Source organism: Hordeum vulgare, chromosome 7H (genome assembly GCF_904849725.1).
Source record: "Hordeum vulgare subsp. vulgare chromosome 7H, MorexV3_pseudomolecules_assembly, whole genome shotgun sequence".
NCBI lineage: Eukaryota > Viridiplantae > Streptophyta > Magnoliopsida > Poales > Poaceae > Hordeum > Hordeum vulgare.
The window spans coordinates 584378847-584393365 of record NC_058524.1 but is presented as its reverse complement, the minus strand read 5'-3'; the positions used below and the strand labels follow the sequence as shown (position 1 = coordinate 584393365).

At 43.0% G+C, this 14519-nt stretch overlaps 5 non-coding genes and 1 pseudogene across 5 annotated transcripts; 5 read left to right on the top strand and 1 right to left on the bottom strand.

The window, feature by feature from the left end:
- The first annotated feature begins 4832 nt into the window (after positions 1-4832).
- Positions 4833-4926, top strand: LOC123414502. The gene has a single exon (XR_006614446.1). It is a non-coding gene; the product is annotated as a small nucleolar RNA Z157/R69/R10 (small nucleolar RNA).
- Positions 4927-5023: 97 nt separating this feature from the next.
- On the top strand, positions 5024-5120 carry LOC123414500. Its single transcript, XR_006614444.1, has one exon. It is a non-coding gene; the product is annotated as a small nucleolar RNA Z157/R69/R10 (small nucleolar RNA).
- An 81-nt stretch (positions 5121-5201) lies between these two features.
- Positions 5202-5329, top strand: LOC123414533. The gene has a single exon (XR_006614470.1). It is a non-coding gene; the product is annotated as a small nucleolar RNA snoR80 (small nucleolar RNA).
- Positions 5330-5497: 168 nt separating this feature from the next.
- Positions 5498-5590, top strand: LOC123414404. Its single transcript, XR_006614375.1, has one exon. It is a non-coding gene; the product is annotated as a small nucleolar RNA R38 (small nucleolar RNA).
- Positions 5591-5647: 57 nt separating this feature from the next.
- On the top strand, positions 5648-5734 carry LOC123414525. The gene has a single exon (XR_006614462.1). It is a non-coding gene; the product is annotated as a small nucleolar RNA snoR20a (small nucleolar RNA).
- Positions 5735-11078: 5344 nt separating this feature from the next.
- LOC123410453 lies at positions 11079-13529 on the bottom strand (annotated as a pseudogene).
- Positions 13530-14519: the final 990 nt, after the last annotated feature.

Here is a 14519-nt window from a genome sequence, read left to right as displayed (position 1 = left end):
TTAGAAAACTAGAATGTGAGTTAACTCATAATTTGATTTTCTATATAAAAAGTTCCTTATAATTCATGAGGCCCACTCTTGAGTAAATAATGCTTCTCACCGGATCATCCATGTGAAGTGCATTGCAACCATTCACAATAATATACTCACGTAGTTCTAATTCTTTTTATTTGTCTTGTCTGGTTCGCAACCATGGATGCTTCATCATTAGGTGAAGCTTGGTTATGTAATTAAAAAGATTGCATGGAACACAGGGTTTCGAGGGAACGGATACATATGACGCAATTCTATGGCTTGTAGGAGAAAAAACATGGACATGAAGTGCAAGAGAATGGGAATGAGAAAATATGGGTGTTTGGGATTTCAGAATCAGATGATCATATTAACAACATGTGATGTCTAACCAAATGGTTGAACAACAACTCATATTGGACATCTGAAGTGGATCATATGACATCAGGACATATATAGATAGCCAAAAAATATATTAAATGACGTACTTGCTTGAGAGGGCACAAAAAAACTCATGGTTATTTGTGACAGATTGCATGGGCATGAATAGTTAGTGGGAGCATGTGGATAAAGAGTTAGTGGAAATAGTTTTTATATGGTAGACCTTTGTGATGATGTGGATATGTTGCATGTTAAGATAAATAAGATAGTGGGGATGAATCTCTTAGGTATATATATGATGTCTTATAAGAATCCATTACTAGCCAACATCTTTCAGTTTCTACTCTTCAAGCTCCTTTTGGTGCTTAATTACTACGATTTCATATGCTACTTTGCAGCACCTACTTGCTTACACTAGACAACATATTCAAAACTACTAATATTTATACGTTTATCTCGAAACATGTTAACTGGAAGCATATTCAAGGACTTTAATTTGTAGAGTAGGTGATCATGGATTTCATTTGGACCTCCTATTGATTCTTTGGAGAGTCAACCTTTAGATCTTATGTGTTTTTATAAGAACAATCATGTTTTCATCGATGGCTCAAACAACTATAACTCAAAATTGTATAAACCTCAATGGAGAACCAAGAGGAATGCAAGACATTTGTTGAGGAATTTTGTGATGGCACAATCAACAACGTATTTAAATGCCTTCATATTCAAGACGGTCATATTTTCTTTGTAAAATTTTGTGCATACGAGATACAAAATTTACTTGTGCCACTTTAAGAACAAAAATATTGTATAGGCAAACGCAATTGGCTAGTACAAAATAGCCAAACTATGTCCGCCCAAACAAACATTGCCTTGGCCAAGATTTGCAACGTTTTTACCTTTCCTAGTGGATTATTTCCGATCTAGTTTAGTTCGTTTTGCAAAATTTAACAATAAGTCTTATAATGAGTTTTTCTAAATTTAATGCACGATAACATATTTTTGAGGGACATTTTTCTTGGGAATTTGCTTTTCTTTACCCTTTCACAAGACGACTAGGGAAAGCCTCTCTCCCTCGGTCTCTCCCAACGAACCCATGGATTCGCCTTCCCTTCGTGTGTCGTTCCGGTGGGTATTCATGGTGTCTCGGCTCCGGCTAGTAGATAGATAGGATTTGATTCCTTGCAGGGGCGACATACGGACATATGATGATGTCTCTTTCTTGTGTCAGTCTTTTTTGGCTTCGTTCCTTCTTCAGTTGAAGGAATGTATGTATATAAGATAACATCCTCTTTCTATCGAAAGGTAAAAAAGTGTAAGATAACAAGGATTCGTTCGAGCAGAGATGCCTCTATTTTTGTTTCTTTTTGGAAATGTATAAAATTATTTTTTGAGGCAAAGAGACACCTGGATTGGTGGTGGCCGATCTGTCCGGTGTATCCACCTGGCTCCGCAGTGTCATCGTGTGACCGACTGTCGTGTTCGCATGTTGGTTCCCAATCTAGATCGTGCGTTTTCACTCTGCTCGGAGTGCTCCTCCGTATGGACTTGTCGGTCCTTGATGCGGGTGGGGCTCGAGGTGGGGATTCAGAACATGAAAAATCCCAAGCGACGCATGTGTGCACCGTTTTTTTTGCATGGAGACATTCATCATATCTGCTTCCACCTCCATCATGCCATTTTGTTTTCGGGTGGAAATCATAATTGCAGTGGGCGGTGATGACGTCTCCAGAGTTGTTCCCTTCTTGAAGGTGACGCCTTGGAAGATAGTTGGCTTTCCGATGATCTGGATCAGGAGGTTGTGTGATGTGGCATCTACCGCGTCGACGATAGGGGGTATTGGTGATGGACATGTGTTAATGGACTTACACTGGATGGTGGCGTTGTCTGGCATCATGGTGGCGTCGACGGCAATCAGGGCCTGACAAGGTCAATGTGTGATTCTCTCCTGAACTTGGGACGACAGAGGATGTGGCAATGGATTTTGGAGCGTGTGCATGCGGTGCGCGTTGTTGAGAGTCTGCCAGATCTGTTGATGATCTTTGTGCGATGTAAGCCAGTTTGGTGAGGCCAGCGGATTAGATGATGCACGTTGGTGCGTGGCCAGGCCAGGGCACATCATCGAGCTAGTATGTGTAGCGACATAGATTTCCATGATGGTGGCTTTGAATTGATTCATGTATCTATGCAGTCAGACGTTGTTGAATAGTTTAATAAAGATGATTGTGTGCATCACTCGATGCAAAGGTCGAGGATTATCCTTCTTTTCAAAAAAATAAGGATAAGTACATGGCACTTTCATAAAGCATCTTCCATGCATTTCTCAACATAGAGAGATAGAGAAATGCTATTTTTTTATTGATAGCGGGTAGCAATGAAGTCAGCTTGGTCAGTCATCCAACCGTTGCTGTCTACAACAAATACTATTGGTTTGAATGCATGGTAGGAAATGAGAAAGAGCACTCGGGCTATATAGCTCTTAGACTCTTCATTCACCATCAAGTTATCAATCTCATTTTATAGGTCTATCTCTTCTTTGTGTCAAAACTCCAACACTACTAAAACTAAGTAGAATACTTGGTGGCACGTTATTCTCTCCTTGTTTATTTTCAAGGAAGAACCACTTTGACCCCTTAGGCATGGGATACATGGGGAAACATAGAGTCACATGTAGGATTGTTCATCTTACATTTGTATTTCATACGCGTGCTCGGTGTCTCCGTGCAACTACTGCGTAATTTTTTTGTTCACGTGCAACGAGGGTTTGAATGCACTGTACACAATGTATGGGAGGACCGACCACATACATGTAAGGCTCATCATTTGTCATCGAGCATATATCTGAATATGTAGTCCCTATCTTCTTTGTGCCAGAATCAAACTGGAAATGTAATATCGCCCACTAAAGATATATGAAGAAGTTGATCGTATAGTGTTCTTTCCTTGTTTCTTTTCAAGAGGGACCATTTTGAGCAAGTCTTCATGGGAGGTATAGGGAAGCAAAGAGACATATGTAGCATTGCTTTTTTAGATTGGGGTTATCTACCTCTATTAGTGTCTTATAGTATTCCATTACTGGCCAACATCTTGGAGTTTCTACCCCACAATCTCCTTTTGGCGCTTACTATGATTCCATATGCTACATTGTAGCACCTACTTGCTTACACTATATAACCTATTTATTACTATTGATATTTGTATGTTTATCTAGAAACATGTTAACTTGAACCATATTTAAGGACTTTAATTTGTAGAGTAGGTGATCATGGATTTCATTTGCACCTCCTCTTGGTTCTTTGGAGAATAAACCATTAGACCGTATGTATTTTTTTTATAAAAATAATTCTGTTTTCATCTATAACTCAGACAACTATAACTCAAAAATCTACAAAACTCAGTGGAGAACCAAGAGGAACGCGAAGGCATTGTCGACGAATTTAGTGATGGCCCAATCAATGATGAATTTAAATGCCTTCGTAAGCAAGACCAAATTCTTTTTGTAATCTTTTGTGCATATGGGATACAAAAAAAAAATCCTTGTGCCACTTTAAGAACAAAATATTGTAAAGGCGAAAGGCAATTGGCTGGTACAACAATAGCGAAATTATGTCTGCCCAAACAAACATTGCCGTGGCCGAGATTTGCAATGATTACCCTTCCTAGTGGAATATTTTCAATCTAGTTTAGTTCGCTTTGCAAAATTTAACAATAAGCCTCATAACGAGTTTTTTAATTTTAATGCACGACAACACATGTTTTATGGGCATTTTTCTTGAGAAGTTGTTTTTCTTTCCCCTTTCGCAAGGTGACTAGGGAAAGCCCCCCCCCCCCCCTCGATCTCCGCCGACGAACCCGTGGTTTCGCCTTCCCTCCGTCTGCCGTTCCAAAGGCCGGTTACAAGGAACGTATTTCTAGTATCTCGGCTCCGGCTAGTAGATAGCTAGGATCTTAGTCCATACATGGGTGCCGTTCACACAGATGACAACGTTTCTTCTTCGAGTCAATCTTTCGGGCGAGTTCACGGAGTGTATAAGATAGCATCCTCTTTGTAAGGAAAGGTAAAAAAAGTGTAAGATAACAAGGAGTCCTCGAGCAGAGACGCCTCTATTTTTCTATTTCATTTGTAAGATGCCTAAATTTATTTTTTGATGAAGCAAAGAGACGCGTCATTGTTTTTTTATAGTCTATCTAACAATGGTCGTCCAGCCCACACGTAGCGCGGCGGCCCAGCGGAGGACCAATGCTTCGGCCCGGCCCGTTCGCACCCGAGGGGGAAAACCCTAGAAACGTCTGCCACACCTATAAATCCACACCACGCCGCCTCCATGTTCATCCACCTGCGGCTCTCCCCCCTCCACCCGTGTGCACGCATCGCTCTTTCGATTTTCGTTTGCATCTGTTTCTTGTTGGTGCTGCTCTAGATGGTAGATGAGATGTTTCTGCGGCGGTGATGACAAATTTGTGGACTAGAGTTTCTGATCCCGCCTCTTCAGCGGCATCTGCAGACAACCCCTTGGCTGTCTGAGCACCCAGATCCCATCCCATCGATCGATTCTGTTTCTTCTTTAGATTTCTTTTCATTCGGTGTTCCTTCTCTGCGTTTTCGCCGTCGGCTGGTTTGGGGGTGGTTCGAGTAGCGGTGATGACATCTATGTGGACTAGAGTTTCTGATGCTGCCTCTTCAGCAGCGCCTTTGAAGACAAACCCTTGGCTGTCTGAGCTCCCAGATCCCCCAAATCGAGTTTTTTGGTTTGTGTTTGCCCTGTTGATTTTTTTTCTTGGTTTTGAAGTTGATGCGCGCGTCCATTACCGATTCCGTGGGATGATTTGAGTTCCTCGCGGGGTAATGGCTCGGACGCTAGACGCGATTTTGTGGTGATATCCTGATTGGTGGCGTTCTCGGTGCCAGCTTATCCTGGAAACGCCTCATATATTCACCAACTTTGTACTTCTTTCATGTTTTTGGGATCTAAATGATGCGAAACTACGAAAGGGAAATCGTCCGTTGAGGCGGCCATGTCAGTTCTTTCACATTGATAGGAAGATCTGATAGATTCCACAATTGTCTTAAAAAACTTTTTCTTGTTTTCGATCTGTTAAGTGTGGGTGTGTATGATGAGATCACAAGTAAAAATACAGTTATCCCTGTCTTACTTCCTTTGAAGGGTGCTGAGAATACTTTGAATCTGACACAATGTACTCTGCACTGATCACTTGTTTTTTGCTCTTTTTTATGATTGTGAAGTTGATCTTGGCCGGTGATGATTAGTATTGGTTGCTGAACAGTCAACATAGATTGTCTGTTCCATGACGACATTTTCGAACTAGGACGGTCTGAGGCCACCTTGATCGCCACACTTTTATGACTAACCATTGTTCTCCTGTTTTGCTTGTTTTTTTTTTTGCTTCTGTTGTTTGTGGTTGCAGGGCGATTCTCCTCATGGCTGTAGCCTATTTGGCACTGGACAAGAAAAGTAGGAATAACATTATGTCTACATGAGCTATAGCTTGGTGATGTTACACCTATTTGTAATTGTATTTTGCAAGGAAGATGTCATTAGGTTAGATTGTAATGTAAGTCTGTTTTGAGTGTTCCCAGCATTGTAACTTCGGTATTTTGTTGAAATTGCACATAATTACACAACGGAGTTGAGTGAACTACATCATGATGTTACCATGTTGAGACAATTCAGACCCATACTCTGTAACTCAACTATTATGTGTTCCAACTTGGTTCATTTTTTTCCAATGTGTTTGTTGATGGCCATGTAATTTAAGCTGGGCATTGCAAAAGAGCTAAATCAATCTGACCATATACTTTATGCATATCAGTCTTCTCTGTTATGATGTACCTGTGATATTTCAACACTCACTCTGAAGAATTAACATAATTTCATCACTAACATGTCAGCTGAATTTAATCTGAGCTTTGTAAATGCGATGTTAGATTTATGCAAACCCTTAGTCTTATAATTTGTTCTTACTTGATGGATGAGATGAGATGATTTGTTTCAGTTTTAACCGTGATTGATTTTCTATTTGCTGCGGTGTATGGCTATTGAATCATGTGATTTGATGGTCTAAATTGCTCAGCTGTGCCACTCAATAGTTAGTGTTCAACCAAGAGTGGGCAGTCAGTCAATATTTGCAGTTCTACAATGACAGATTATAGATTGGCATGGAAAGAATCTCCGAAAATTATTAAGATGGGAGAGAAACTGTAACAGCTATTTTACCTTGAAAGGTTGAATGCTCTTGTGGTAGATTTAGTTTGCAACCAAAAGCATCACATAACCTGACCGTAGAGGGAGCAGTCCTTTTTCTTCCAAACTGTAGCATCGATGCCGTTCAGTTTGTGGGCAGGTTGCATTGTGCGTAATAGATGACAAACTAGCAAGCTGTTGATCCCTTGATACTCTGAAACTGATATTGTTCAGGCCCCAAATTCTTGGTTTAATTTTTGGTCTGTTTCAAATACCAGAACAGGTCCAAATAAGTACCAACCTACCTGAGCAAGTTGGAAACTCATCCGGATCTGTAGTACTAGAAATTGCTAAGAGCATCTCTAGTAGAACCCTCAAACCCTTAAATGTAAAATCAGTTTTAAGGGTTGAGAATTGCCCATTTTTGACACTTTGGGTTGAAAAACAGGGGCAAAGACTAACCCTCAAACCCAACCCTTATAACGGAATATTCCGTTATAAGGGTTGGGTTTGAGGGTTCTACTCTTTGCCCAACCCCAAACCTTAAAACTGTCATTTCATATATCACACATTTCATCACATTTCATCATATGACATATCACAAATTCAATCACATTTGACATAAAACAGTAATCATTCTAGTTATTATTAAAACACCGAATAAAACAATAATCATTCAAATCATTACAACAATGTTTGAGCAAATAACAACAATTGTTCGAATCAAATAGGACATAGAAAAGTAAAACAAGGATACATCATGGGCCAATACGCCGCCCATCCAACTTCCAGTGGTGCTCTGTTAGATCATCCCGGAGACGACCATGAGTGGTTGCACCCTCAATCTCACGATGTGCTTCAAGAAAGACGTGTATGCGAGAAGGGTTTCTTTCCGGTTGCACACGCGTACCAACATTGTCATAGAAACAAGGGAGGTTTAACCCTCTCTCATCCTCTAGGATCATGTTGTGTAGAATCACACAACATTTCATGATGTTCACCAAGGTTTTCTTGTCTCAAAACCGAGCTGGACCCCGAACTATGGCAAACCTTGCTTGTAAAACACCAAAAGCTCTCTCAATATCTTTGCGGGCTGCCTCTTGTGCCTTGGTGAAATGAGCCTCTTTTCTTGTTAAGGGCACCCCATTTTTCTCCTTGATGGACTTCACAAGAGTTGCCCATGAGGGATAGATGCCATCGGTGAGATAGTATCCCATTGAATACTCATTGTTCATGATTTTGTAGTTGCAAGCTGGAGCATCCCCAGAAATTAATCTTTTGAACAATGGAGATCTATTGAGGACATTGATATCATTGAGTGTTCCCGGCAACCCAAAGAATGCATGCCAAATCCATGTGTCCTTCGATGCTACGGCCTCAAGCACAATGGTAGCATCACGGCTTTTACCGCAATACATTCCATGCCATCCCTTTGGACAATTTTTCCACCTCCAATGCATGCAATCAAGACTACCAAGCATCCCCGGCCATCCCCTTTTTTCATTCATTTCCATTAATCTCTTTGTATCTTCCTCGTTTGGTGCCCGAAGATACTTCTCACCATACAACCGGATGACCAACTTGGCAAACCTACGGACGGACTCCGTGGTTGTATCTTCCCCAATGCGAAGATACTCGTCGATATAATCCGCGGGTATGCCATAAGCGAGTACCCGCATCGCCGCTGATATCTTTTGATATGCACTAAACCCCATGATACCGGCGGCGGATCTACGACGTTTAAAGTAATACGAGGCGGCCTCACAATCGGTGACAATCTTCACAAACAAACTACGTCTCATCCGGTACCTTCTGCGAAAGAGACGAGGAGGGTATGTAGGTACCTCCGCGAAGTAGTCTCGCATCAAATGCTCGTGTCCGAGAGCGCGGTTCCGGTAGATGGTGAGTCGCCCCATCTTCGACCCTCTCCTCTGATCCAAAAGCTTCACGCGGTCTTCAAACGCTTGCACGTCGACGAGGAGGCTCATCATCTCGACGTCGTCGTCTTGCAACAACTCGTCAATGTCGGAATCGTCGGATGACGACCAATCCGACGAATCCGACAACGAGTCCATGTCGGCGTTGTTCAACTCCATCTACAATATGAGTGCCAAAATGTAAAAATGAAGAAAAAAGCAAAAATGTAAAAATGAAGAAAAAAGCAAAAAATCGAACCTGCAGAGGGCCGGCCGGGACGGGGGTGGCGGCGCTGGGAGGGGCGGCCGGCGTGGAGGCGGAGCGCCGGCCGGGGCGGAGGGCCTGCCGGGGCGGAGGCGGAGGCGGAGCGGAGGGCCGGCCGGGGCGGAGGGCCGGCCGGGGCGTGGCGTAGGGCGGGGCGGGCCGGGGCGGGGCGCTGCGGAGGGCGGGGCGGCGGCGGCAGAGGGCGGCCGGGGCGGGGCGTGGTGGCGGAGGGACGGCCGCGCGATGCGGGGGGCGCAGGCGGCGGAGGGCGGGCTGGCGGCGGCAGAGGGCGGCCGGGGCGGGGCGCAGGCGGCGGAGGGCGGGGCGACGGCGGCGGATCGAGGGCGGGGCGGCGGAGCGGAGCGGCGGCGGCGCTGCGGAGGGAGGGAAGGAAGCTGGAACTTCCTCCCGCGCTCGCGAGGAAATGGATTGCAGTTTGGGGGGAGAAACTCCCCCCAACCCTCACTTCTACAGGCTGCGATGGCGTTTGAGGGTCGGACCTCTAAAATTATTTACGGGTTTAAGGGTTTAAGGGTTCTAGTCTACGCCATTTTTCGGACGAAAACTGTAAAAAAGCGGTTATTTTTAAGGGTTTGGGAGTTTGAGGGTTCTACTAGAGATGCTCTAAGTGCATTGGGATATTGACCTGCAGGGAACTAAGTGCCGTTTTTAAACCAACCCTGATCCTGATGGTTTTGTGACTGTTGAAAGACAGTATATGCCTGGCAGGCTCATGCTATTCTCTCTATATAATATAGGGTGTACTTATTGTCATATAGGTTACTTATTCTTGTTATTTCTTCCTGATCTATGCATGCTATGTAACCAGCTTTAGCAGTTCTGTAGGGCTAATAAAAACAGAGAGCCGTGCTACGTAATTACACAAAGATGATACTGAAGGAGGTTTTACAAGTGCTTCCATTTAAGGTATGCACTTTCTTAAATCCAAGTGCCAGAATTACCTCGAGGTATGGTTTGTCTCCAGAAGCAGTTTCTTAGGTAATGCATCATTGAAGTTTCATGAACCTTGAACTAAATATTTTATTGATTATACTGTCATCTATTTTGGGTTGTGATCACGCCTTCTGCTTCTGATTTACCTCTTATTTTTTCATGATTGAGCTGTCGTGAGTATTAATGAAGAATCTGTGTTTGGGTGAAACTCGTAAATCATCCCTTCTGTTGTTGCTTCTTTTAGGCGTATTTATGTCCAAGAATGGAGGATCATATACTTGTTTTTTGTGTCCATTCTATAAGGTTTCATTGTTTCATAATCATTTAGTTGTGGGGGCGGACCGTAGTCATTGTTGTGTTTTGGATCAGATATATGAATGAACTATGATTTTTATTCGTAAGATGGGGATTTGTAAAGTATTGACCACATATATTTATTCTTGCCTTCTTGTACATGAAGAGGAAACCAGAAGTTTAAGGTTCCTTTAGAATTTTCCTTCATGTATAAATTTCACCTATTTCCCTTTTTCTTTATAAATGATTTCTTATGATTGCTGTTTCGGACTATTGATTCAGAACACAACCGGGTTGACCATGGCACATCTTCACCAATCAGTCATGTTGTCGGCACCAATATTCAAGCTTGTATGTGGAAATGAGGAGAGAGAGAGAGAGAGCAAGGTTATGTGTGGATGAATCAATAACCCATGTACAAGCTCCAAGGTAAAATGAGAGAGGAACCTTGTACATTCTCTCATCACTCACTAGATAAACTAAATACACTCTATTGGAGTAGTTGTATGATGTGTTATTGATTAGTGATATGCTAAATTTACTAACAAACTCCCTTTCTTCATTTTATCTTATGTGAATTAAAAGCTGAGATGAGTGTCATTCTTTTTTGTTTCAACATGTCCTCTTTATTGGTAAAAAGCACATTGGATGTATTTCAATTTTAGGTGTCTAGGTGATCTTGCATAATTCCCCGGTGGGCCTCCTCCTCGGAGGCATGTAATGCTAAACTATCTCCCTTTTCAATGAAATGAAACGCAGAGTCTTTGCGTTTTCTCGAAAAAAAAAGCTTGCATAATTCTATTCACTATAGAGTACCCAGGGTGAGGTAGACAGTGCATTTGGAAGAAAGTGTGATGTAGACAATGCATCATAGTTTATTACACCAGCTTAAACTGGAGAATGACACATACTGATTCCACGAGCAAAGATTTGCTTTCCGGAAAGATGTAAATTCCACGTGCACGCTTACTAGTGCACCCTGAAATTCCGAATGCCTGAATGCAACGTTTATTGTCCAGGAAGCAAAGCAAACGATGAAATTAAAGCTATTAATAGATAAAGAATAAAGAGTGCATATTCTAGCTCAAATCATGTTACTTAGTTACATACTTTTACATCCCCATAGAATGAAATCACTCTTCATCATAGAATATTTTTTGCTAACCTATTTGTGGCTCACACCTACAGAAGAAGCTTGTTTGTTGGACCTGTTGCTGAACCTGAGCAGCAGCCTAATCGCATTGAACCAATATGTTAAGCGAAGTAGAACTTGCCAAAATACCTTGACAAGACTAACTGATCATACAGCACCCCTACACCGAAGAACACACTGAATGCAATCACAAAGGCCACCTTGTAGTCAGCTTGTCTTGCGGATGGATTGATGGGTTGATGTGCTTCTGCTGAACTGCATTCTTGAGTGAGAACGGAGCCACACAGCTTGGGGTTCCCGTCGAAACTAGAATTCTGAAATGTATTAAACTCCTTCTAGGTCATTGTTTGAAATGTTGAACACGGAAAGGAAGTTCAGGGCGTTCAATGCTACTGGGATAGCACCTGTGAGATTGTTACTGGACAAGTCTAGCACCTGCAAGTTTCTGAGGTTGCAAACCGATTGTGGGATCTGCCCGGACAGCTTATTAAAACTGAAATCAAGAACATCAAGCATTTTGAGCTGGCCAATCTGTGGGGGAATTACGCCTGTCAAGTAGTTATTGCTTAGATTCAACACCGCTGGGAAAGAAGTAATGATACGGTATTGAAGTGATGGGCCATTATAAACTGTCAGACCAAAGACCCTTGGGTTCATATGCGTTGCGTTGTGTGTTGATTTTAGCATTGGCATCATCATCAAGGTTGAAGGGATTTCTCCTGTTAGTCTGTTGCTTGACACGTCCATATAAAAAAGATGACTTAGAGAGGAGATCCAGCCTGGTATTAGTCCAGTGAGACGATTATCATATAAAATTAACATCTGCAAGTTTGCAACCCTTGATATCCATACAGGTATTCTCCCGGACAATTCGCAACCTTGCATACTGAGAACCTGAAGATTTTCAAAACCATAAATTATTTCATCCTGTGAGAGGATCTCTCCCCTAAAGTTGTTCCCAATAAGCAACATGGTCAGGTTCTTGCTGCTCTTAAGAATCTGAAGTGCATTTGTGATGTTTGTAAAATTGTTTTTGCCAAGTGATAAGAAGGACAGATGCTTCAGATTACCTATTCTCAATGAGAGCTGCCCATGTAAGTTATTGCTAGATAGTCGCAGTGCAGTCAGATTACTGCACGAGTACATGCTTTCTGGAACTGTGCCAGATAAGTTGTTGGAATATAGATCTAAAGTCTTTAGGTTGGGCAGGTTGGAGAAATTCACCTTGGTAAGTTCTCCACTAAAGTAATTGCTCTTGAGGTCAATTGTTATGAGATTCGTGCTGTTGCTCAGAGCAGATGGCAGCTCCCCTGACATCATGTTGTTGTTCAAATGGAACTCCTCCAGTCTCTTGAACTGACCTATATAATCTGGAATCTTGCCACTGAATCGGTTCCCTCCGAGATCAAGGGTTACAATATTTCTGAGGTTGACTATGTTTGCAGTATCAAGAACTCCATCCAAACCATTGTTTACCAAAGACAAGATATTCCAACGAGGTTACATTGAAGAGTTCGTCTGGGAGCATTCCTCTGAGGTTGTTATGCCCGGCCCTGAACTCTCTCAGCATGGAGCAATCACCAAGTCCTGGGGGGATGCCGCCACTAAATTTGTTGAAACACAGATCAAGAACAGTGAGGAATGGCGAGATGTTGCATAATTGAGTTGGTATCTGCCCAGTAAAGCTGTTACTGCTGGCATTGAGTGTGACCAGATTCTCCATTGATTTCCATGTGGTGGATGGGAACTGTCCTGCAAATAAGTTGCTTGAGATGTTTAGAACCTGCAGAGGCCTGGCGGGTGTTGAAGATGGCAACTCATGGAATGTCCCCTTAGCTTGTTAAAGCTGACATCAAGGATGGCGATGCTGCTGGAAGACAATAATTCCAGCGGCAGACCGCCGGACAGCGAGTTGTCAGAGAGATCAAGGTGTTCCAGCCTGGTGAGGGTGCCAAAGGACCGTGATATGTGCCCCCCCCCCCCCCTCGAGGCCCTTCGAAGGCAGCAAGACACCGATGACCGTTCCATCTTGCTTGCAGGCGATCCCTTCCCACTTGCAGCAATCCGTGCCATTCTGCCATGGCGTGGAGAGGCCGCCGTCTTGGGAGAGCTCCGCAAGGAACCGGAGAAGGGAGTCCTTCTCCTGCTCCGTGCAGGAATTGGTAGGAGATGGCAAGCAGAAGACTAGCAACACAAGAGCAAGGCCAAGGGAGTGTATGTGCAATACCTTGCTGTATGTTTTGTTGTGCAACTGAAGTTTCTTCATGGTATTTTTTGGTGAAGCTGGCATGGGAGCCAAAGCTTATGTTGTTCCCTCACTGGATAAAGCATCAATGGAGGCCAAGGAAATAAGGAAGCAGACCTTGCTCCCATTTTGGTTGGCCCCTTGTAGTTGTAGTCGTAGTCGTAGTCGCCACTGGGTCAAGAAAATTGGATTTTACGCAAGTGCCCACAGCCCACCAGGCAGCTTCCTAGTTCACACTGTTGTTTAACTGTTTCACTATTTGTTGCATGCTATAATCTACTAACAATTGGCCCAATCTTCCTCAAAACCTTCCTTACAAAAAAAGGATTTGTTGATTGTTTAGTTATCATTGACTTGGTCCTTGCCTGAATTTTTAAAACGTGCCATAGTTTACTTGACCTGATATTGGCCAAAAAAAAAAGAACTTCCAAATTTTTGTTTTGAAAAAGATTCATCCAGCGAGATAGTACATTGGGACATCATTTTTAAAAGCCGCGCATTGCGATCAAGAGCAATCATCGGTGTCTCGGTCAGTGTGTGGACAAGCACAAGTGGAGGGCAGGAAGTGCAATCTTGTTGCTTAGTAATAGCCGGGGTGGATGGTTGACCTGTTGGGTGATCTGTTCTCTGTTCATCCTCTTGAATTAAGGCGTTTACTTCCCCTTATCAGGCTAGCTTGGTCTGATGGATACATTTGCTGTTCCACTGGCGCCCTACATTGTGGACCATGGACTGTTACCTTTTGTGGTTCATAGCAAGTAAATGTGTAGCGTGTGAGCTCGGGTAGTGGTAGGCCGGTTCGTCGCTTGGTTCTGGAGATGCTTATCAGGCAAGACGTCTTGACAGTTCAATTTAAACTGCCAAAACGTCGTACATTTATAAACAGAGGTAGAGTGCTGCATCATTGATCAGTAAATGTGTGGTTAATGATGTTCCTCTTCTGATTGAGTGAAAAATAAACAGCTAATTGCCGGTGCTCTACGCAATTAAGGCTTTCAGAAACTGCAGAGTTGGCATTGCATTCTTTTTGTTCCAGTTTGGGTCAAGCATTATGTTTCCTGTTTTTGATTCGACCTTCCAGGCGTCTCCACATGCG